The following is a 26,771-nucleotide window of genomic DNA, read 5'->3' as shown; positions in this document are numbered from 1 at the left end:
AAAATGCGTGACCGCTGAGACCACACTAAACGATCGTCACACGAATACGAATTAAATGTCTTTTTTTTTAATTTTTTTATATACAATAATATAATATAGTCACGTTGTCTAATATTAAACAGCCAAATAAGTCTAGTTCGGTCGGTTCGATCGGTTGCATTTCCTCTGCCGGTCATCGCCTGTAGTCGGTACGTTGACTTCGCTTTGTCTTCCTACAGTCTGCAACCCTTACACCCACGCGTGAAGTGATCGGATGCGGCAATTGTCCGATTAAATAAATGACAATAATTAGATTCAATTGCATTTTTATATTGTTTTGTGATAAAAATGACTAATGGTTGACAAATATTGTTTCGTTAAACGTATGAAATCTAAATCTGATATGGTGTACATGTTTATAATATACAGCAAGATACATTGATAATAGTTGAAATAATTTTATAAACTATATTAATAAGTTTTTAATCAAATGTTTTTTTAGTTTGCAACAAACTTTCGTCTAGCAAGTACAAGGTATAAATTGCATGGAAGAAAATAAAAGAAAATGACATTTTTTATGTGTCTGCTTCGGTATACGATCGTACAGTCTACCGCTTAATTTATTTACATGATATAGCCGTACGATTATGATCTTAATGTCGAATTGCATACGGACCCCAGGTAGGTCTTTCTAAGAAGGTTTCGTAGCAGACGGTGTTGAATCGATGCACAAATTCTTCTTTGCTCACTGCACATTGAATTGCACTGTCAGTTGAGCAGACGCCACGCTGTGTCGCGGTCGCGGCGCGCCACGCGCTCTTTCACATTGCCCCGCGTGTATTTACGACTCATCCAAAAACTTTTTGTGTTTTATTCTTCCCTGTATATTTTACGGATTGCTTGCCTTGCGCCGCTTCTGTATAACGAAGGTTTGTTTGTTTTGTTTTACAACATAATTAGCAAAAATTGTATAATATTTTTATATAAGACTTTATTTAAACAAAGCACATTTGAACAATTGCAAACTCGATGAAATAGTAATAACACGAGCTAGACGAAAACATTGTTCGAAATTCAGAGGTAAATTTGAAAAGTTTGACTTTGCCTGAGTCCCAGGTGTATTTGTGTATTTCAAGTTAATATATTACAACCATTATTATGGAGCAACCGCAAACTTAACTCGAAAACCCTTCAATAGATAATTTATCTTAATATAATAACAATTATTATACCTCATACTTGAGGTTTTAGCGAAGATAAATTTATGTTAGAGGTTTCAATATTTGGAAACAAAATGATAACAAAAGATATTAAACTACAGTTTTGCGTTTAGTATGAATGTTGAAGGTTCATGGCAATTACATGTTAAGAAATAAGTGGATATTTCGGAAAGTAAAATATTTATATCTATTTAAATTAAACTAACGGAACTTTTAAAATGAACTAATATTAGACTTGTCTCTAAGTTTCTCTCATAGAATATACTACATCCGGGAAATTTCAAATTCAAATCAATAGTGCTTACATTGATAATTGACATTTCAAGTTCTTAATTCATGTTTATAATACTGTTGGTCTAGAAAAATATATTGATATGCGCCTTTCAGATAATTTGGTGTACGTAATCTTAAATTTTATAATTATAAATTATATTTCTAATTCATTTAATATCTTATTGTTGTACTCGAAGTGTATGTTTAATAAATAATATATTTTGATTATTTTTTTTATAAAGTTATGAGATTTTATATCCATTAGCTTCTTTTAACCCATAATAGGCTAGCGATTGCCCGTTGTCTTGTCTCATATTAAGCTACCAAACGTCTACGATTTAACACGCTTGCCTAGAAGGTACCTGTTAACTCTAGATTAAGTCAGTTGAAACGGATAGTTGGTCGCAATATTTGGACCCTCAATAAAATAACTCGACAAATTCGTTGATCGTCCGTTTGAATATATTTTTAATTTATCGATACTATCTCTATTTTTAAGTTGACCTTATTCACTGTCAACTTATTTTAATATACGTAAGGATATTTTACCCGTGGTTATGTGACTGTAATTGTCCGGAATTATTTAGCCCAACGATTGACTCTCTATTAAATATAGCATTTTTTTATTCTAGTACATAAGTTTATAATTTGTATAGATATGATTAATATAAGATACAAAATTATTGTACACTTAACTCGCAATGCTATATATTTTGCTTGATAGTAATGGTGAGTCAGCTCGTGACTGCGACAGGTGCAACTCTTGTATTTAATATATAAAAAAGAAATACTGTTGTAACTTTCTACAGTTGCTAATATTGTTAAAGTGTTTTTTGTGTACCTTTAAACGGAAATTTCAAAGTCGAATTTGTGAGTAAACTCATGAAATGTTTAATAAGGTTAATCTTTTTATCTAAAATATTAGAAAATAATAACAACTGACTTGCAGATTATTCTCAGTGGAATATATATTCAGTACCGGTGGTATTTTTTTGTACTTTACATTTTATACAATCGTGTAAAATGAAGATTCAAAAATATTAGTTAAACTGCCTATTCGAATAAAGTTCTTTTTTTTTAAAGTTACTATGTTACTGTTTATACTGCTTTTAAATCGAACCAATTTTCTTATTTCATATTTGGAGTTGTACTTTGATTTGTTATCAGCGGTGCATGAATTCACTTCGTAAGAGATACGAAGTGAATTCATACACAGCCGATTTACGGTAATACGCTATTTTGATACATGTATCCTATAAATTATATTATTATTATAATCAATATCGCATTCTGACATATCACGCTCGCGGTGAGTTTCGAGTTTATTGTTACAGAATGCCTCTATAGCGATTTCCTATGAAATATTTTTATTTGATTGTTCGCGCTCGATAATGGACGCCTTTTAATTATCCGTAATCCCAAAGTGAGTTGGCGTTGACAGACGACTAGCCCTAAAATTTTATTCTAGGCCCAAAGTTCTTTCTGTTCCGTGCAGCTCACATAACATTTAGTCCCCAAAAAAATGGTACAATGACCGGCAGATGATGAATTACGAAGATTATAAATTAAGATATGACTAAGTAACACTATTTAAATGTAATGTGCCCTCTTTCTGCGAGATCACTCTCCAGGCTCCTGAGATCTATTAGCACAGAACGGGCGGTGCAATGACAGCTTAATATTGATACGATCTCGAAACCTGTCCCATTCCTGCTAAGGAGAATTATCGCATAGGTTTGGGTAAGACTACACAAGCCCTAGAGTATCCCCTGTGTAAATAACGGGTCTCTTTTTTGCTATTTATGTTCAGTTATTAAAATGAAACTTTAATATTTTCTAGGTTTAATAAAGTAAGTAGGTACTTTGTCACGTCGAACAATATGGTCATTACTTTCATGTTAAACTGTATGCTACTGTTATCATTTCGATCGGTGATTGACGTGTGACGTCACCGTCATCGATTTGATTCGTCGTTACAGACCACGCCATACATTAATAAATATCGCAGACACTGGTAACTACATCATAATTTTAACCGAGTTTTATATTTAAAAGAAAAATTTTTCATTTTATCACAGCAATAGTGAACTACATTACATATATCTACCGCCATGCAGCAATACTTTGTTGAATTCCAGTTTGAAAGGTGAGTGAGCCAGTGTAACAACAGGCACATTACATTCTAGTTTCCATATTTGATGGTTCATTGGCAATGCAAGGTTGTATGGTATGTTGATGTACGATGTTCTTACAATATCTATAGGTAATGGTGACAATTACCGTCATGTATCCAAATCCACAGTCTTCATACATCATAAAAAAATATGTTTTTATCGTTAAATATATTTTATATTTCACATTCAAAGTCTTTTTTTTTAAATGAATTGGAAACCTTATCATCGATAAAAAGCTTGTTTTATAGCAATCTTTTGCACGTTCTTTAATATATTATATTGAAAAAAAAATATGGAAAAATATATCTCATTTTTCTTATTAAAGTTGTAATGCTTGTAAAAAACGATTCTATACATAAGTATCAAGTATAGAAAAGTTATTGACTTTTTGTAGTACGTACTATAAAGGCACAGACTATTGAGCTGTCTGTAGATAGGATATTAAAATATGTTACCATTTGCTCATCATATTATTATGTACGAAATATTAGAATATTTAAAATTATAAACAAGATCCGATCTGGCGTAATGCATTTTATTTAAAATGAAACTACGTTACAACACTAGGTAAATGCTTGGTTAAGATTATTTATTACTTGGTGGTAGCGCTTTGTGCAAGCCCGTCTGGGTAGGTACCATTCACTGATCACACATTCTACCGCTAAGGAGTAATGCTTAATATTGTTGTGTTCCGGTTTGAAGAGTGAGTGAGCCAGTGCAAGTAGTGTAGGTAATGACACACATCTCATTAAAATTTCGCGCCTATATCTATGGGTAGTGAAGAATTACAATAAGGTGGCCATAGATAAAAAATATTCTAAATCAAAATAATTAAAGGTAATGTGGCAGCGTAACAGTTACTCGTAAATGAGATAAAATTGGAGATTAAAAAGCAATTTTTTTATCGACTATTCAATTAAAAATTGAATTAGTCGAGAATCTAGAGTCCAGAGCCAAAACCAGGCATTTTTTAAATGTTTCTGTAACGTCGTTATTGTAGATCATTGATCATGTCTGGAGTCTACGATCTATGGCCTTAATTCTATAGATATTTTATAGTTGAACGTTAGCACTTGCCAAGAATGGCAACTATGTGACATGATTATTTATGCGTCTGTGATAGTGAAGAACTAAAAAAAAAGTACCAAAACAGCCTGGCGATCGATTTGTTCGTAAATAAATTAAAAAAAAATAATGATCGAATATATCGAATATATCATTATCATATTAATCTTTTAAAGAGGTTAACTAGTTTGTTTTAATGTAGGGGGTAATCTACGGAACTAATAATACAATTCTAAAAAAAAAACACGGGTATAAACGTACATTGTTCTTGAGTTCTAAACGATATAAATTATATTTATATCATATCAATTTCTTTATTAATAATTTTTATCCGAGCAAAACCGGAGCGGGTCACTAGTATATTATATATGTAAAGATACTGTTTAGCTATAAGTTTTTCGTTTAATAAAATATATTTCTGCACTAACTCACTATAATATTCACGCGATTAATGTTATAACTTGAAATTTTTAAAATTTGATTCAATAGAATTATATATTTAAAAAAATATTTTATATGATGATTTTATATGATTTCTCACAAATTAAATTTGAAAAAATATAAAAATGAGGTTGATTAAAATCTTTTTGAAACAGAAACAAAGTACTTTACAAAGAAGTTAATACTACGATGTCTACTAAGACTATTCAATAGGTCTTCATCCTAGATGTTTAAGAAAGCTCAATGTATTTAATAGGATATTCACACATATATAAGGATACTTTTCAATTATACAATACTAGTCTTGTCTCGATCCACCCTAGAATATATAGTATTAACTTTTTTGTAATTAAAGTACTTTATATATTTTGTAATAAGGCTTTAGTAATCGTACCCTCGTATCTCCACCCTTGTATTTTTCTTTAATATAAATTGTAGGATATCCTACAATTTATGATATTAATATGACTTCAGAACTTATTAAGAAGTACAATTATTACACAATAAGTACATTATTTTCACACAACTCTATCGATTTACGCTTCGCACGCTATGGCTCAACATTCAAGATCATGGAGAACTATTTATAAACTATAAAACCTATTTTGTTAATGACGACAAAATGAAAATACCACAACAGTGTCCAAGATAGCACGATAATTATATACGAGTTTCAGTGACAAAGAATCAAATCTAATTGAACGGAATACGGATTTTTAATTTATGCACATTTTTATATATATCAGTAACCGTAACAAATCTAAACGTACATAAATATATGAAAGGAGCAATTAAGTATGGAGCCTATTCCAAATTACAAGAGGATTAAAAATATGTAAACCTTTTTGATATTAAAATGACGGGATTTCATTAGACCTTAAATAAAATCTATGGTATTTACTATGGATTTGCGGAAAAAATGGCAGTTTGAATGAAACTTTGGAAAACTGAAGTGGATACAAGTAGCTAAGTGAAATAGTATCGTAGTTTATTGTAGCGCATAATATAGCAGTGCTCTTAGCAAAGCGCGTGGAATATGTGAGTCTACGGGTTGTTTATATTTAAACCTTCGTCGATTGGGATAGGATATAAATATATAATCAACGGCAACATCAAATGTACACAAGCAATAGATAAATTTCCTTTTTAAATATAATTAGGTAAATGCATATAGAGCTCTCGACAGCTTCCAATAAATTAATTGAATTGATTTTCATCAACTACGACAAATTAAATCGTTTGTTTTTTTTAATTCTAAACGACTGAAAAATTATTAAGAAGGATTGTATGCTGTGAATACATTCAAAAAGTTTTAATTTCATATTTAATTTAAGCTATGTTGCGTATGTGATGTTTTTTCTATAATCATTTTGGAGACCTCTGTAAGCCGATTTAACGACAGATTTAATTTTTAGTTTCCATGTTATATTTTTGGAACTTTTGCCGCTTCTTTTCGGTAGAATCTACATACCGAACCGAAATATTGTAAGTTGTAACGTAACGATTATAATTTCAAATATGCTCTTAAGAGCCGCCTCGAAAAAAAATTAATTTAATTTGTATAAAGTCAATTGAATCGTAACTCAAGATCATAAGTATAATTTGTTTTATTCAAACAAGGATCAGACACGTGTTTTTTTATAATAAAGCAAGAAAACTTCTCTTATCTTACTTTCATAATAAAAAGCACATCAAAATATATACTCGCAAATATAGCTGTCTCTCGGACAACGACCTTGCTTTAAGTATTTCTCGCGGAGTTAATGTACTGAGATTAGATGAAGATTGAATATTAACGACCATATAGCCTCTCCATATATTTTTTTATACTTTTAATCCACTAGCTATTTTAATTTGTATATACTTAAGACTTTAATATTAATAAATACTTAGTTGTAAAATAAATTAGGTATCAACGTTTTAAATAATAAATGGTAATATATAAAATAATTTAATAAAAGTGTTGGTTTTAGTTTAGTATTTTAATGGCTCATCTTATTGTGTTTTTTTTTTATCTTGTGTCAACACCCATGATACTTATATCATTTGTTAATAACAAAGTTAAGTATATATGTATATTCTAAGTCTTTATAATAATATATAATGCATTGTTCCACAAATTGCACAAAATATATTTATCAAAAAAATTAATTTAGTTCTAATTAAATAAACTTAGCTCCAAAAGAGTATGTTCAATATTTTAATTAGTTCTGTACTGAGAGATAAAGGCACATTCAAATTCGAAATTCAAATACAAAATATTCTTTATTCCGTTAGACTCTTTTCAATTGAATCTCGTTTGAATCGTCATGTTACATTACTAATACTAACTCCACGCTGTTTTATTATCTGTACAAATCTACATCACTTCATCAATTCTTAATATAATCGGGAAACAATGCTCAATATACAACTGAAACTGAAAAAGAAACACCTATTGAAAATTACTACAGTATTGTCGCATAAAACTCTAACCATAAATATTTCGAAATAGAATTTTCACGTATATTATCGTCAAAAGTAAACAGGAAAAAGAAAATTCAGGCATAGAACGGGGTCAAGTGCTCGCAATAAGCCCAACCGTTGGTGACCGATATGAATATGGCAGCCCTCTTTGTGGTACTTGACCTAGCCTAGTTTTTGTCATAGATCCGTTAACTGATTGTTGGGATTCGACTGTTTTTAAACCTTCTAAAGTAGCTTATTAAGCAATTGAACACATTTCGTGCGCTTTATAATTCTTATATACTTTAATAGCTGTTACAAGCTCACTTTGCTCGTCGTAAACATATTTTTAATTAAAAAAAATTTAGCCATTTTTCTCTTTTACGATATACTAGACTTTAAACCAAATTTTATAACAACCGTCCAAGTTTTAAAGCGTAATTGAGTAACAAAAGATACAAACTGCATCGAAATAAATTATTTTTGTTAATAAAGGCTAATGTCTCATTGGTAAGAATACGACCATAATCACATAGTGCTGGTTCAAATCCGAGCCTCTTAATACCATGTGCTAGCACGCGTCGGATAAAAACCTACTTCATTACACTTATCACGTTTTAGAGATTTTTTTACTATAGAGAAATATAATAAATCCTTTGTAGACTCTAGCCATACTTACCCGCGAGTTAGATAGAGAAGTTCTTATATACTCTATCGGAAACAGATTAACGATACGTTTTAAATCGTCCCGCTTTATTACAACTATTGAAAAATCCGATTATAATGATTCCTAAAAAGCATTAAGATTACACGATAAGATTTGATATAAAAGGAAAATGTTATTTTAAGCCAAAAACATACTTGATAAGCTTCTTACTATTTTTGTAAATTCGAAAGTGTGTTTATTGATTTGACGTTTTTTTCCCGCGAAACCAGTGAAAGTGTTTTTTTTTTGTATAGTCTGTGAGCCGGAGAATGATATACTGGATACTTTTTGCACGGTAAAATGCACAGGTGCGATACTGCATAGAAACTAACAACGAATACAACGATCTACCGTTTTGGTCTGTTGCTTGTTAGACATAGAGCTTGATTATATGAAGCCTTTGTAAATAATACGGTTAGAATATTTATTACTGATTCGTTCAAGGTGCTGGGAAGCATTTGGAACGTCGTTTCTTATACGTCGTTTACTGAATCTATACTAATATTATAAATGCGAAAGTAACTCTGTCTGTTACCTCTTCACGCTTAAACCGCTGAATCGATTTAGCTGACATTTGGTATGGAAATAGTTTAAGTTCCAGTGAATAGGCTACTTTTTTTAATCACCGTTCTGAGGGGTAAAATGATGGGTGGCGGTTTACGTGCTATAGGTAAAGTTTTGTAATTTCGCGCGGGTAAAGGCATAGTTTTAGGTAGTTATAAAATATCGCCAATATGGTCCAATGGTTAAAAAACGAAGATTTTATAAGGTAATTGAAGTTTAATAAGTCATGTTCTTGCTGGATCGATTTTGGTGCGTATTTTTGGTTTTTAATTCATCTTCTGCTCCGCGGTGAAGAAAACACGAAGATCTTCACATTTCGGAGACAAATCTGTCACGTGTTATCCACCGATCCAGCAATTAGTAATTGGCGCAGCGTGGTATACACGCTCCTAATCTTCTTCTAAAAAGAAAGGCATGTCTTTGACCAGTGGTGTAATATTTACAGAGAGCTACATTGTTATTTATTTTTATTTCTAAGACATATGATGTGCAACTGTTTTCCGTCCTTTTTTTACCATTTATCGTTCACTTTTTTTTTTCAAAATAATATTTGTTAAGAGCAAAATACTTACATATTTAACAATAACACATACTTTCAATACCAATAAGTCGCAAGCGGTAACTACAGACTAATAATAAATTCAAGGCCGCTTCGTTGCTGGTGTCATATAATAAAGTATTATTTTGTATACAAATTCAAAAAGAATTGTCTCTGATTTCTGAACGAAATTATACACTTTTATTTGTAAATAGAATTTTTGGACGCTTTAGATTCTTTTGTTTTAGTTTTTGGTACCTACTAACTTTGAACCATGGTTTTAATTTGGTTTACATATAAGTACATTATAATTGAAAATATTGACTTGTATACAGATATATAATGTCGACTCTTAGGAGTACTGCATTCTATAAGACTTCGCTTCGTTTCTCAGGAGTGACACACGAAGTGAAGTCGTAAAGAACGGCTATAACTACTTACCATGATACAATAATATTGTAACCTGTATCCTATAAAGTTTATAATTATTAAAAACAATCTCGCATATCACATCTCCAATAAATAAATCACATTCTGACATTGCAAGCTCTCTGCGGTGAGTTTCGAGTTTCTTCTTATAGAACACCTCTACTGTTCCGCTTCTACGCGTTGTATATAACTATATAACTTTCTTCAATAAGAAGGCTATATTTTTTTCAAATCGGACCATGAGTTTCTTCAGTAACAACGTTCAAACATACAAACTTTCCAGTTTTATAAGCATTATACAGTATAGATTATTCGAAACCTTGATGGGTACGGGACATTGTCCGATGGGAAGGTGAACGTGAACTCTTGTTACTAGAGAATTATTCAACGTGTTTTTTTAAACATTAACATGCGCTGTTATCTTTAATTACTGATTTAATTAAGTTGACAAAATAAAACACGATTAAATGCGCATTAAATTCATTCGTCGGTTGCAGTATTTAGACTATTTTATTGCTTAAATAAACTCTGTGATTTAAATAATGACGACCTTACTTATAAAAGGCGTTTAGTGGATGTATAGATGAACACATACTCCTCTCTTTCTGTCATGATTAATTTGACAGTCGAAAGAACGAGACAGCATTTTTCTCTAAATCAACCCTCGACAACATTAATAAGTAATGCCGTATATAATTCGAAATTTGACTTGATATCGATCAACGATATCCTTTTGATTTATTATGATTTCCTTCTTGATTCAATGGTTGACGCGCAAAAAAATTAACTGTGCCTGATTCATAGCCGGACAAAGAAGTTTTTGTGCCTTGGTATTGACCGTGACACCAGGTGTAGTACTAAACGATTAAAACAGCTAAGGTGTTATGAGGTATATAAATACTAAATACGAATGAAAATGAACGAATAAAATACGATATTTATGAATACATAGTGTTGGGCTATTTCGATATTAATGTTGTTTGTTGTTCATTAAGCGCCCACGCATCTCGCGGATTTCTTTCCTACGCACTCCATGTTCACGTCTAATTGTTCTTGTGCCAACGTTTGAATATTGAAGTGTTGAAGACATAAATATGCATAACATGATATTCTCTTTGAATGGAATGCTTACAAATGTAAATAGTTTTATTGAATATTAAATGTATTTTCATATAATTATTCTTTTAAAACAGGGATATTATAAATCAACCGAACTTCTTAAAGTGGAATTCGATCATTTTATCAATTCCTCTCATCATATTCTTGAGAATAAATGGGCTGGCGGCCACAAAGGAATATTTTTCTTGCATTGCACCACCTAGTGGGTAAATTAGATCAAAGATTGGAAATATTTAATATAATAGCGTATGCTCAAATACTACCTGTATACTCTTTATCTGTTACCTTGTTCGCATAATCTGTTGGGATGTATATCCGAAACGATCAGAAATAGCTCAGAATGGTAAATTAATTGCTCAGCTAAATTTTCCCAATTTGAAAACTGATTAACTTTTTTGTAGCCTCGCCTGGGATTTGAGTCCAGAGCCTCTAGATCTGCAGCCCTATGAGCTAGCCACTAGACCATCGAGGCAATATATAAATATTTATTCAAGTGTCGAAGTGATTAAGAGCTAGACTGCGTTACAGTTATAAACAGCTGCCGACGATAAGGAATTTCAGATAAGGAATGTTATTGTTTTGATGCAATGTAATAGTGTGTGTGACGTCACTGATTACAAATTAATTTTGCGCAGTTTATAGTAAAACAGATTTATAATATGTTGTGAAATATATCGAGAAAATAATTCAATTTAAATGTAATCAAACACAATCTATACATGACTTATAATTATAAACTCTACAATTGGGTTAAAAAGATTTTTTATTTTGTGGTACCTAATAAAAAAGTGTCGAATGACTTGAAATATCAAGTTGCGTGTTATTTTCTGCATGCAAACACGAAAGGCTTGTTATAAATGTATCAGAATTAATGGATTATTCAATACGAAATCAAAAACGCCCATTATTAAAAAAACATCTTCAAAATATCTGATTTATTTTAAGAAATTCTTTATTTACTATACTATACTGAAATCTTTATTTATTTAGTTTAGCATTGATGTAAACAGTTGAAATAATATTACGCAGATATAGCATACAAAATAGCAGCTTATATTTTCTTAAAAACATTCGCATTTTGTATATAAATATAGCAACAACTCTAATGTTTACATGTTCCATTCACATGCGTGCTATTATGTGTGTGTGGCGTCGTTGCGCCTGCGCAGACGGCTCCACGATCGAGCCCTCTTTGTTTGTTGACAAGCCGAGCGCGCCGTGTTGTTTTCTGTTTCTGTTTTGTTCGCGTATGCACTTCGTACGTGCCGGTCGTGCGTTGCTTCATTTAAAAGAATCGTATATCGTTAGTTAGCTAATTTTAGTGTAGTTAATTTAGACTTTTCTCCTTTCTGCGCAGAATATATGTGTGAAGTGTTCTTTGTGGCTAGTACTGTTGTTGTTTGTGAATATTATTTCAACAATTGAGACCACGCTCTGTCTGGTGAGCACAAAGGTAAGATAAGTATATATATAGTATTCTCTTGTTTTTGTACGAGTGTTTTAGTCATTCCCGAATATTTTGATAGTTGAAGATCAGACGTTAAGAATATTATCCATATCTATATTATTGGTTCGATATATTTTCGGAATGCCGTCATTGTTTGACTTACTTTTTTTTATTTTCATAATATAATACTCATATCATTGACCGAATTACATTAAACGTTTCGCTTTCAACAAAAGGTTTGTTATCAGATATAAATGAATATGTTTTCGATTGACATTCCATAAAATTGTATTGAATCGTATTCTATTAATTGTAATTTTATGTATATATTAAGATCGCCAATAATATTATCATTAATATTTAAATATTGCACTATTTAAATTTGTTGTGTATAAAATAGTAAGTAAAGTTCAGTACGACCTATACGTTTATGTAACATTATAGGATTTTAATTTACGCTAATGAGATTCACGTTATATTAGTCGGAGATTAAAGCTGTTTTTCTTCGACTCAATTTAGATACAGTTATTTTGGCCGGTCGCATTACGAGACGCCTTACGGTACCTCATGTGTCTGGTCGGCTAAAGTCTTTTACACACAATATTTATCATTTCCTTCGTTATACATTATATAGTAATTACCATTATAACATTTTACGCCTTTGAATTATAAAATTCTGTATTAGAAATAACTTTATAAAAACGAAGAAAAGAACTTCTTCGTTTTTGTATGTTAAAGATACCTATGTATAACTAGTAGGCGCAATAGCATACTTAAAAACCTATTGTTCTATTTTTGGCTTAAGCGAAAGGTTATGGTAAATTTCTCCAGATAAGTACGTACCTACTTCAATGGACTTTGAATATAAATCGGACAAATTGAAAAGGAACAAAAAGCATTTTAATCTATTTTTATTGTGTCGTGTGTAAGCTTCTTAAAGTAACGGTTTATGTGTCGATGTAACATGTTCACGTTCATTACTGGTCACGCTAAGATGAATCACCTTTTGACCAATATACTGGTTATACAGTGATTTACTTAAACGGTGAATTCAAACGCACCAGTTTTGCCAAATTGTCAATAGCGATTTAATGGCAGCGACACACATTTGCACCATTGTTAAATTTCATTAATCTATTGACCTGTGGATTATCCGGCACGCATCTATCTATAACTTTCACTGAGAAATAATTGGTTTTCGATTAACTTGAGATAAAATAACCGGTTGCTAATAAACGCGATCTTGTATTCTAAGTAAGATCTCGAATAAAATGGTTAGATCGTGGTCACAAATATAAATTTATTATTCTTCAGATGAAAATAAACAGTATGAAATTCTTTGAGAGTTTATTGCGAGAAAGTTGCTTTAGATCTTAATTTGTTACCGTCCAGAATTTTTTATTTATCGACAATCGACGACGACCAGAAACCTAGTTCGATAAATTTAAATAATTTCATTGAAATTGTATCCGATTGAAATTTGGTAAAATTAAAAATATGTGAGCAAAAAAATACTTGCATTTCCATTATGAAAGTGTTTTTTTTTTTTAAGAAGACTGGTTTCACTTTTTTTGAGCATAGTTCGTCAATGCTAGAAATAATAATACACATTAGTGAAAGTAAGTTTATTTATACGTCAGCAAAATAAATAGAAGTCTGTTCGATATTATTGATTTATATCACGTATCGGTCCCGAGAGGGAATGGAAAAATTAGGTTAATATAAATAGCTTATTCTAACAACCACATTAAAAACTATTTATATATAAGGAATGATTCACACGTAATATATATTCATAATGATAGATTAATCATGAGAATTATCCGTTTGAAGTTTAGAGAATAACGCGTAATGCAATTTCCATACGAAACATACAAAGTTATAATCTTTGTTACAATAAACAACAATGAAATTAGTACATCACTCGTTTCAGCTGATAAATTGCATTGTAACAGAGCTATCCCATAGTGTAAATATAATATCGCACAATAAGGAAGTCAAAGCGAAAGACGATAAGAGAAAACTACGCCGTTTCAAAAACATGTCACTATAAACTATTACAGACAGTTACGTCCTCCTAACATTGATTGCGCATCATTTACAGCTATAGTCTTTTTATTGTTATAAAGATCACACGGTCCTTTTGTTTAAAGTATTTTCACTAATTACAGTTCTGTACGTCATTCCGTTATACGATTTTGTTTGTTCGTTAAAATAAGGAGAATTTGGAAGAAAGTACCCGTCTCAATAGCTTGGCCGACTTCCAGTTTAAGGAAATATTTGTCTGATGAAAGTTTTAAGCCCTGCGTTTAAGTGATCCTCGCTACGTGACTACTTTCACGGAATGCACAAAAGCGAAAATAAAACTTGACGTATTGTTACATAAAATTTATATATTCAATTAGCACATTTCGAATACTAACAATGGCGAAGCAATAGCTCACATTAACTGGACGACGTATTGATTAATTGAAAAACCTCCTCACTAAAACATTCAGAATTTGTTTACTTTACGTTCACGACCTAGTAGTTTAGTTGTTTAAATATTTATCAATGACGTTTTTCAATTCAGATTGCATGCCTTGTTATTTATGCATTTCGGTTGCATTAGACTTCTAATATGGGAAACGTTTACTAGAAAAACGCTGATAGACCTCAACTTGCCGTTAGGTAACCATCACAAGACGAACAAATTAATATTTATTATTTTGCATATACGTATTTAAACATATATTTATATTAAAAGAGTCGTGAATAACATTCTCTACAAACATGATTCATCAGCTTCTCAACGTAGCTTGGTAATACAAGTAGACAAAGAACAAAGAATTGACGTAGATATAAACTTTTCTTCGAACATTTCTAATTTTTGTGCTTCGAATTCTCAGAAAACTATTAAAACTACTAAGTTATCAAACAAAATTCCTCTAGCAGCAGCACAGACGTCTAGACGTGCGTGGATGTAAAGTCTAGAACTAGCAAGACCAACACCCTGCCACCTTCCTTTCTCCCGTCTGCATTTGCGGTATATTTGCTTTCGAATAAAATTGTGTCTGGATACCGTCTGCAGTTTAAATTCGACACTGCTGTTCTTTTTTTATCTGGCAAGCTTCTTGATTTTACTCCTCAATACACAAACCAAGTTTCAAATATGTGAAATAATATATCTTTATCGTATTTTTGAAGTTTATATTTAAAACATAATGTTTGTTTTCATAATCATGGATCGTTTCATCGAATTGTTCATCCATTTGAGTTGAAGCTTTGTACACTTATTTAGTACTTAATACTTAAAGGTTTCTAAGATAATACCATCGATGTACTATAGCTGACATAAATGAAAAGTAATTGCAAAGCACGGATTGAATACCGTTAGAACGAATTTAAAAAATAGACCTGTTTGTTTTTTATTGTATTAAACGTCAAACACAATAATAAGACAATTCTTTTGTAACCTGTATTTAAATATAACGTCTGACTTTATATACAACGTCGAGATTTTTAAATGTTCAGGTTCTGCGGAGTTAGATGTTAAGTTGTGCCAACTGCGTAACCATTATGAGTCAAGCCGGAACTGTATTTGAACAAGAATAACAAAGACTTTGAAATTATAAAAAAAGAAAAACAATATGATGTACAACTTTGTCTTGTTTCATAATACCTTTGTTGAGAAACAATTGAAAATTGTCGTACACTTTTCGTTTTAGATTAGTCATTAGAACTAACACTATTACAAAATATTGAATATTGTACTAAACTAATTTTGTTCAGACCCATGTGGGAAGGTGTTTGTAGGTAGGTTGAAGAATTGTTCAATATTGCTGTGTTCCAGAAAAAAGGATGTGCAAGGCAATAAAATCACAGAAACAAAGGACGTAACAACGTCGATATCATGAGTTATAGCCCAGTATCAATCATTTACAATTGTTCGTCTGTCTAATCAGTAAAAAACAAAATCGCAGTCTGTTTTCAATACTCTGTCATTCCTACACAAGTACCCATCTCTATTTTAAACATAACATTTAATACATTTAAATGTATATTTTTACAATAGAAAACAATTTTACAAAGGAAATTGTAATTGAAAACATAAGAAAAGAATTTCTTGCTTTAAAATAGCTTTATTACTATTAATATTTCGTCGAGCATTCGCTGTTCCATTGTAGTGAGGCAGTAGAAAGGTGTCGGGCTCAACAATGCCCAATGTGCTTCGAAGATTTCTGTGCTATGCCGCCATTTATAAAAGCCTTTTCTACCAATTGAAGTTTATTTAAATCCTCCTTATCCAGCTAATTCTTCATTGAATTCGCTTTGAAAAGAGATCTTTAAGAACCGTCCTGTTCTACTAATTTGTCTTCTTTCCTTGTTTTCATTATTTAATGTACCTGTTTGCTCTGAATACGTTTTTTTACGATGTTTTTACCTTTGAAAAGTTTCTTTTGATTAAATTCTACCGCTCATAAATTATCTATTGTAATGTACATTAATATATTCTGAAAATTATTGCACTAATAAATCATTCATTGACAACGTTTACTTATTATATTTTTTTTTAAAGATTAATATTACTAGGAAACTTATATCTTGGCTCAAATTTACGTTACGTTAACTGCGTTATACGTATTTTATATTTTGTTATAATTTAAAAAAAAATAGTATGTTGTCTTCGATCAGTAACGGTTAATAGTATTCTGTTATTGTTCAAAATTTCAACTTCACATAAGATAAACAAAAGTATCTGATCGTTGCGTCGAAGCTTACAAAATCAAAATAATAAGAATTACTTTATCTTAGACTAAACATAAACAACAATTAAAAATACAAATATTTTTTATTCAATGAGGCTTAAATGTATTTTTTTTTTTTTACAATAAGATGTTTTGCAAAACATTGCCATAAATAATCAGTTAATTTCATGTAATTAAATAAATTCAATAAATGAAACGAACTGATTTATGATAAAATACAAAATACAAATGTCGATGTACGTTCTCCCTTCAAATAACTTATCGTAAACAGCTGCCCCTAATTTCTGTCATCTCTCGCTAGCCTGGTTTATTTTTCATAACCTTGCCTACCTAATCCATCCATCAGTGTAGCAATAACATAAAAGTCCCTAATACATAACGAATAATTAACACGAACAATTATATTATTAAGTGTATTTCCTTGTAAATATTATCGTGATAATTACTACAAGTGTTCAAGTAATTCAAGACAATTTGTAGTCTCTATCATTGAAATTAAAAGCCAGTTTGTTGATACATCTTTCGATAAAAAGTTTCTCAAGGCAAAAAAAAAATCAAAAATTAAAATGTAGTGTGAAACTTCGTTAATTTTGAAATTCGTGATTATTTATTTCTTTATTAGTATAAAAGTTCAATATAATTTAAATAATATGTGATTTCCTTGTGACACACATACACATACACTGCACACAAACACATTACACATAATATAAATATCAAAATAAAAAAGACCAATAAAATTAAATAAAAAGCAACGCTCATTAAAACACTTAAAACTGCTTGTCTTAAAATAAAAAATGTTAATAAGACCCAAACTACATTACGATTAAAACGACGTAAAGATAAATAAAACCGATATTCGATGTAGTGATTTTTAACTTTACCGGTTCTTCACCTAAATTTACCGTAATGTTACTTACCTTTACTTAATTATTCCAAGTTATTGTACCATGACTGTTTATAAACTCGTTAACCACGGGACGGCTATTTTAACCAACGGCAAATTGGAGGAGATTGTATGTTTGACGCATGTGTTTTTTATTATTAATTGGCTCAACCAATGGGTAATTAAATTGGATAATTTAAATTTGTACAAGGTATAGTGGTTTCAAATATTTTTCCTTGACGACGAATAATATCGTTTTTCGAAAATCGAGAATAAGCATGCTTATTAGACCGTTATGTCGTTTGCTTTATACCTTTTGCGTTTAATTTTTTAATCAGTTTCTTAGTTATGTCGTAATTCAGTATTCATTATCGCTTATTGACTGACGTTTGCACACTTCCCGATAACTTTAGGTCAAATTATTACAAAACTGTTTAAAGTCGGTGAACCATAAGAGGATTAAAGTTTATTTTGTATATTACACAGCATGCTAGCCCGACACTCACAGTTAATTCTGTGAGTATTAAATTATATTTGTTCTAGTTTCCGACCGCGACTACGCTTACGTAGGGGGAGGGGGGGGTTGACATGGTGTTTTGTTAGGTACCGTATATCCTTCTTATGATGTTATGTCAGGTGTTAGGTACCGTAAATCCTTTTCTGTACCTCCAACAATATGTATGTTAGTTAAGCGTACAAAGAAAGTCACTTTCGTATTTATAATATTACTTTTTCCTTTGTTAACTGATTTAATTATAGATATTAAAATATATGTGCGTCATTGTGAATAGTTATACATACATTCTTTGAGCTTGGCACTGACTTAAACTATGTACCTATGTACTTAAAAAAACCTTTTAAGAAATTCTCAGTCGACTTTTGAATCGACTGTAACAATAAATTTTAAGGATTGTTTTTTTACATATTATATACAGTATACACCAAAGCTATATATATATATATTATGGGCGTAAAATTGCTATTTTTTTTTGTTCGAGCCACCTGATGATAAGTGGTCACCACCCCATAGACATGGCGCTGTAAGAATTATCAAACATATCGTAAGATGTTATGTCCCTTGAGCTTTCAGTGACATTGCCTCAATTAACTTTAAATACGAAATACAACAATACTAAGTATTGCTGTTTGGCGGTGAATATCTGATAGGTGGCTAGTACCAACCCAGACAAAAAGTTTAAATACAGAACAAAGCGATTTTAAGCATAATAGTATTAAAATTTCACTGTAGTTTTATTAATTATTGGCTAACATACATTTAAAACGCCTCTAGTTCGTATATCGGGATCACTGTTGTTAATAATAATATAAATAAATCGAAAGAGACTTGAGTCCCAATTTGGCCTCAATTCCGTCCTATTGATGATATAATACAAATTACGTAATAAAGAATTTCGACTGCACCGACCTACAATTTTCATAATAAACGTATTGTTTTTAATCACGTAAACGATAAGCTCCATATTATCGGTCATTTATGTATTGATTACAATTAGCGTTATAAATTTTATAGTCTGTTTCGTATATATTAACTTGGTATAGTTGATAATCTAATTGCCATTAGTTCGTCTGTCGTCTCCTGTGAGAATACGGTTTTCGATAAACGAATTGGCTTTGACGTAAACCCTATTTAAATACGTCGGATATTCAATGGGGTTGATGTTATTGTAACTGTATTGGCTTAAGAGTTGTTTTGATATTTATCAACTCTAAATATATTTCGTATTTAAATCATATTTTATTAATTGAATTATAAAAACAATTCAATGTATTAATTATCCGACTTTCGGTTGGGTGCAATTTATGTCCTGTAGTACTTAATTTTTTTTTAATTGACTCTTTTGTTTCTCTTATTATACATTACATAGAAAAAACCCTCTTTGTAATGTTGGTATAGATATGAATTACCATGCTTATTCTTTTCATATTGTATATTAAGCTACTTTGAAATGTTATACTGAAATATATAAAGTAGATGGTAAGGAAATATATGTTTGTATTTGAATAGAATTGGAGGTGTGTGTGTGATTAATCGATATATATATATATACCTATATTCCTATTTATATATTATTTTCTATTACATAGTCAATTTATTGAAGAGGATTAAATTAACTTAACTGAATATATTTACTATTTATACATTCACACAATCATTCATTCGTTCACATTCCTCATTAGTGTTATGGGCGGTTTATTCAACAAGTTTGAACATATTATTTGACTACATAGGTGAAAGTTATCTGTATAGGAAATTGGTAGTTCATATTGATTGAATACATCGAGTCCAAAATTATAATTTTATTAAATAATATCTACGTGTTGTATGTCTGTATTTGTGTAATATTAAATATAATGTTTAATATTATAACACTATTCTTAAAGTTATTTATTATTTATGATAAGATTTGGAAGTTTTATAGTATTGTATTATATCTTCGAACATATTCATAAGTTGTTAATATGTATGTCTGTATATGTGTGTATGTGTACAAGTAACACAAATTTATTTCTGTATACAAGTGATAAATAATTCAAACATATCCTACGTTTGATCAACCCACGCGTCTAAAGCCCAACACGTAACTCGAAGGTGGATTTAGAAGTAAGTATATCAGGTAAAAAACGTTCAATTAGCTTGTTCCGTTGACCCGAACACGAAGTCGATGAATCGATACGATCAACTTAGGTGACGTTAACCTCCCTGTTTCTTTAATAATGAGGGTGAATGACACAAGGACATTAGCATCACGATAGATTACTCTCTCTATATTCAATAGAAATACATAGAAAATGTGCATATTAAGTTAGTTCTATACTGCTACTTAATTTGTATTTATATTTATTATGTAATCGGCGGTGCAGGAAATCGTCATAAGGAAACCTGCACGTGTAGAATAAAACCACCAACCGCATTGCAACAGTCTGGTGAAGTAATCTCCAAAACTTCTCAAAAAGAGAGATGGCGTTAATCCAATTTTAGTAAAACAATTACAGGATGTAAATAACAGATATATTCACTTTTAAATAGTACCGCAATTGTTGTGTCTTAATTCAATCTATGTTTCTCGAAACGTTCCTGATTTAACGTTGACTTACTTTAAACACCGAGCTTAATATAATTTTATTACATTAAAAGGTATATTTAATATATATAAATGTTTTGCATTTCTAAAAATAACAGCCTTAATATGATGTATTATGTCGTTAAAAAACGTACAAACCTTGCAAACCTAATTTAAATTTTTTAATAATTAAATATCATTAAAAAATATATATTTTATATATAAATAAAATGACTTAAAAATAATTGAGAATACTTATAGTTATGACGTTTTAAGTTAATTTAAACGAGATCGAAAAACTCAGATGTATTTACCGAAAAGTGACGGCAAGTTTTTTTCTAAAAGAACAATCTGAATCACGACACACGTCGATGGTGTTGATTTCAATTTCAATGTGTAACTTATATTTAGCACATATACGTATAGTGGGAGATTGATTTCTGGGACCGACTAACGTTTGCGGTTGTTTTGTGGTAAAACAGTTCAACCGGTGGGTGGGTGCTGGATAGTTATCAATTATTTTTCCTTCCAATGGTTAAGATTCGTGTATTTGGTTTCCGATCGTTGGATGGAGGGGGGGGGGGGGGGTGTTATTTTAACCGTTATTAGCCACACATAAGAGACATCCTAACATAGACATCTAACATATTATATAAGAATTTTTGGCGTCGAATTGCTGATAGGGGTCTAATTCACTATTTTAATGAAATAAATTTAAATGTAAAGTTTTCTTTAACCATTACACGCCACCTTTACAACTGTACGACTGTATTGCATAGTGATATTTACTTATAATCAAATAGTACAACCACTTGTTGCGTTATAACTAAAATTTATAAATATTATTATTATAGCTTTGTTTTTTTTTCCGAAACTTGACTTACACTCTGAAACAATTATGTTATAACCGGTCACGTGATCAGCTAAATGTCACTTGCTTTGAAGTCGCATGATCTCTTTCGTGAATAATATGCATAAAGCAGTTTTTCTGTGACAGATAATGTATTTAGTAATATTTCCTTGTTTATCTATAGTGATATTATAAATGCGAAAGTTACTCTGTCTGTCTGTTACGCTTTCACGGCCAAACTACTGAACCGAATTTGGTGAAATTTGTTACCAAGCAAGATTGAACCCCAAGAAAGGACACGGGCTTACTTTTGACAACCAACCACTACAACGCGAGCGAAGCCGCGGTTTACAACTATAATTTAATTAAGCATTTTGCATGATTTTGTTATAATGAACATTTGTCTTGTCAAGTAGAAACGCTTTTTTATAATACATCATTTTTAATTTTTTGAATACAATTTTCGAAAGGTTTATTAAAATAGATAATTTGCCATTGCGGATCCTATCCACACTCAGTTATGAAATATAAAATTTTGACGGCGTTGACACTACACGAAATGCTACAGTAACTCTTACTTATGTATCAGAGATCTTAATTTTTTTTATATGATAAAAGCAAACGAAAGAAATGTTAATTGTATTCACAATGCGCCACCAAACATTGGACTAAGCTGGCTCACTACACCTACCTCCTTTCAAGCCGCAACAAAGCAATACAAAATATTGCTGTTTGGTGGTAAAAGAATTGAAAAGTAGGTAGAAAGTAGGTAGTAGGGTACTACTGCCAAGAAAAAAATATGAATCGATGTTAGGTAAGGCCCTATATAAATAAAAGTTATTACGTTAGTCTATTTGACTGCTTCCCTTATATTAAATAATGGCCCGTTCACCTAGTTTTCATTTTCCTACCAGCACTCGGAACAAATAATTTCATATTCCATTAAATTCTTCGAAAAACTTGTCTCTTGTGACCTTTATATTATGAGGCACTCGTTGCTTCTGAGTACTGATAATTCTACTAAAATAACACTAGCACATGTAAAGTGAACATTCCATGTTATATTTGTAAATAATGAGATATAATTGTCCCACTACTGGGCAAAGTCGTCCTCTAGTCTGGAAAGAAAGGCTTGGACCTTATTAGCTTCTTATAGTGTAAATAAATTTACTTTTATAAAATATGCACTCAAATTCAACTTAAAAATTGAACATCAAGACCAAAGTTTCACTTAAAAAAATATGTTCTAAAATTCCACTACATATAATGCAAATGCCTTGTATGCCTTCATAAAAATATTTCCGTCTACTTTTGGAATCGAATTTTTCGCTCGAAATGCAAGATGCAATTCGGATAGTTACGTTCTTTGTGAGTTGATTTGTAACTGAAATATCCGTGCCAAATATACATGCGTATAAGCACTGTATACATAGATAAAGCTTTGCGATCCAAGTTTATTTATAGAATATCTATTTACAAAAGTACGAATAGTAAGGAAGTGTACACTCCGTAAATAAACATTACATTGTTACATAAAGATTAAACCGAATTTATTTTAGAACGAAATTCAAAACGGTAGATATAGAAGGAAAATCCTATTTAATAGAAAGAGACAAAGAGAAAGAGAAGGGAAAGGTTTGGTGGGGTCGTCTTTTACGCGGCTTACAGTAGAGTGAACTGCTAGAAATCATCACGTAAGAAAAAAGCGTTACGCCTCCAAGCGAGATTTCCCTCTCTTTTACTCTTTCTCTCTGTCTCTTGCTTTTATATACAGTATATTAAAACTTTTCTTTTTGTTAGTGTTTAAATTCAACCGAGATTTTTAATATATATGTACTACAATATTATTTTGATTTGGCTACTTTGTTAGCTAAAATTAAATTTGATTATAATCTCTGTATTATCTATTTGTATAATTAATTAATCTTAAAGGACATTAAACAAAAAATAATGACTCACAAACGGCATTGGTTTATACGAGATATAAGAAATACACAGGAAATATATTAGAAACGAACTGGCGACGCTCCACAGTCTGTTGCATTTTATTTCATTGAAAATATTATTATTAATTTATATTGACACGAAGAAAAATAAATAATATTCTTTATTTAAAAAAACTTTATTACCTAATGAGATTCTTGGATATATTTCTACAGAACCGATTATAAAAAAAATACTACTTTCCTTTTGAAAATGCAAAGGTATTGAATCGTACAGCCAAAGACAAAAAAGATGATACTATTATTTACACTGATACATATGATTACGTAAGACAGATAAACTTATTTTTGTTTTATATTTGCAAAAATTGGGACAATATTTAAAATAGCTATATGGAGGAAGTTGATCGAATAATTATAATATTATACAAAAATTGCTTTGTTTTAAATTAAATAGACACTTTAATAGTGTCTTGAAATAAATATCAATGCGATTCAGTTGATTTTAACTCTAAAGTGAACTCCAAGAAAAAGTAGTTATTGCACCCGCGTGGAGGTCTGGTTATTTTTAACTCAAGAAAACTAAATATGTATTGGTAAAAAGTAATATATTATTAGATACATTCGCCAAAATAACCATTTCAGATTATAAATAGGTCTTTATTTCGAAATCAAAGACCTCTATTTTTTGTATGTTATCTGTTTTTATTGTATGTGATATTCGTATTTGTACATGTGTGTGCGTGTGTGTTTATTTATGTAAATGAGCTGAGCCTCCTGCTCATTTGCCACATACTACAAAAAAAAATATCCAAAATCAGGTTTACATTTGTTTATAGACAGAAAAACCTAATGAGACCAATGAACAGCTCTGTCTTAAGCACAACAAGCGTCCGTGAGTAATCAATGTAAAATTCAATTTAAAAAATATTACCATGGTCCAATTCCGATTGGTTTTTTCATCCACTGTACCATTACCAGTACCATTTAGAAAAGATCTGCCAATAGTCAATTTAAACTGCCTCACTTTTGAATGTATATCCATGTGCTTTGACTACTGATACTCCTGCGTACGTACGTATTTTTATATTCATAGACGACTTTTGTCGTTAAGAAATCATTACATTTATATGAGGTAAGAGTGATATCATTCATTTGTGTAATAATTTAAAATTGTAATCGACTGCACTGTAATGTAAATTAAAAGAATGTTCTGCATCCATTATCATACAAATTGGTTACCGTTTTAGTCAACAGTCTGTAAAATTTCCATATCCATTTCGAAAGGAACGTTTTTGTTTACTTTTAAAAATATGAAAACTATTTTTCAAATTTCATTGCGAGTTTAAATATAAAGCTCACTCTGCCAATTGATATACGATTTCAATGCAGAGTTTAAGGATATTGTGCTTGTATTAATATCTTGTATGTGTGTGTGTGTGTATGTGTCTGTTTGTGTGAGTGTGTGCGCCTTGCTCGTATGTACGATCTTTATATACATATTTATATATGTATATAAAGATCGTACATACGAGCAACCATGTCTGTTATGAACATTACGTGGTTGTTTTAAATTCTAGTACAATAATACAATCATTTATTAAATATAATTTACTTTCACGCGGCTTCCGGCACGATTTTTTTTTGGCCGTCGTAGGTTGTAGATATAAAAAATAGCTTCATACCAAATGACGTCAAATTCGGTTTAGTGTTTTTGCCGTTAAAGCGTAACAGACAGACAGAGATACAGAGTAACTTTTGCATTTATAATATTAGTAAAGATTATGACGCCAAGAGAATTCTTAGGGCAGTTTCGCACCAGGACTACCGCCTGTAAAGTAACAATCTCGATTCGATAGTGGGCATTACGGTACAGTACTACCTGACTTACTGACGACCATAAGGTTTTAATGTCGTATGATTCGATTTTGAGATCTTATGATAAATACCTAGTATAACAGCTATTGCCCGTGTCTCAGTGTGCTCAGTGTGGAATTGATAAAACATTTTCGTTGCCATAGTTGACGGTACGTTGACATTATAATAGGCTATACTTAGTAGCTTGGTACCCGTTATCTTGTCATCGACGCCACAATATACTCACAGTATAATCGCACACTTATAAACACACTTATAACAATATATACATTAAAAAAAAAACAATATCTATTTGAATAAATATTGAATTGATTATAGGGATGTGAAAAGTATTTATTAAGTTGATAAAATAAAAAGAAAAATATCATTATATCATTTTTGATATAATGAAACCTTTGATGAATGTATAGATAGATTTTATATAAGCTTTTAATAATAATGTTTGAGGTTGAAAAGTAAAAGGCAGTCTTGCACCGAAATATATGAAAACATGAAATCAAAATATTCTTTATTCTGAGTATGAAACAAATCTTATAAGCAATTGAATTACTAAAACAAAAACTCCTCGCTTTTGTATCCTTAAATATGCCTTATATGTCTATATTAAGCGTTAAATTTTAATTTATTAATGGAAAAAGTTATACTAAACAAAAAATTACATGATGCACCAATCAGAACATCTATCTAATCTAGTCGAATTGATTACATAACGGGGTTAGATATATTTACTATAAAAAAGCACCACTGACATAAAGTGACCATTTTCCAATTGCCAATAAAAATATTACGAATCAAAAGAATAAAAAAAAGTTTCACGTAACTAGAATGTCCGCGTAACGTGTACGAATGTGTTTGTGTAGCTGTATAAATCCAATTAGCAACATGTACGTCAGCGAGTCTTGATTTTTTAAATTAATTACATTATAAAATAATATATAGATACTATATATTCTCTTGTGTCATTTATTGTATGCTACTGGCAT

General features: G+C 30.7%; 1 protein-coding gene across 10 annotated transcripts in view; it reads left to right on the top strand.

Moving 5' to 3' along the window:
* LOC125068516 (protein yippee-like) overlaps positions 1–26,771 on the top strand; it is an 88,623-nt gene that overhangs the window by 25,102 nt on the left and 36,750 nt on the right. For 3 of the 10 annotated variants that reach the window (XM_047677706.1, XM_047677701.1, XM_047677704.1), the window contains exon 1: positions 767–908. The exons of 1 other annotated variant lie outside the window; for it this stretch is intronic. The gene's annotated coding sequence lies outside the window, so the exon portion shown is untranslated. Of the gene's footprint in view, positions 1–766; positions 909–12,109; positions 12,407–26,771 lie in introns of those variants that run through there. 6 more of the 10 variants (XM_047677705.1, XM_047677703.1, XM_047677702.1 and 3 more) reach the window with 3 other exon arrangements.

This window comes from Vanessa atalanta, chromosome 13 (genome assembly GCF_905147765.1).
Source record: "Vanessa atalanta chromosome 13, ilVanAtal1.2, whole genome shotgun sequence".
Classification (NCBI taxonomy): domain Eukaryota; kingdom Metazoa; phylum Arthropoda; class Insecta; order Lepidoptera; family Nymphalidae; genus Vanessa; species Vanessa atalanta.
This window is presented reverse-complemented; position numbering and strand designations above follow the sequence as displayed.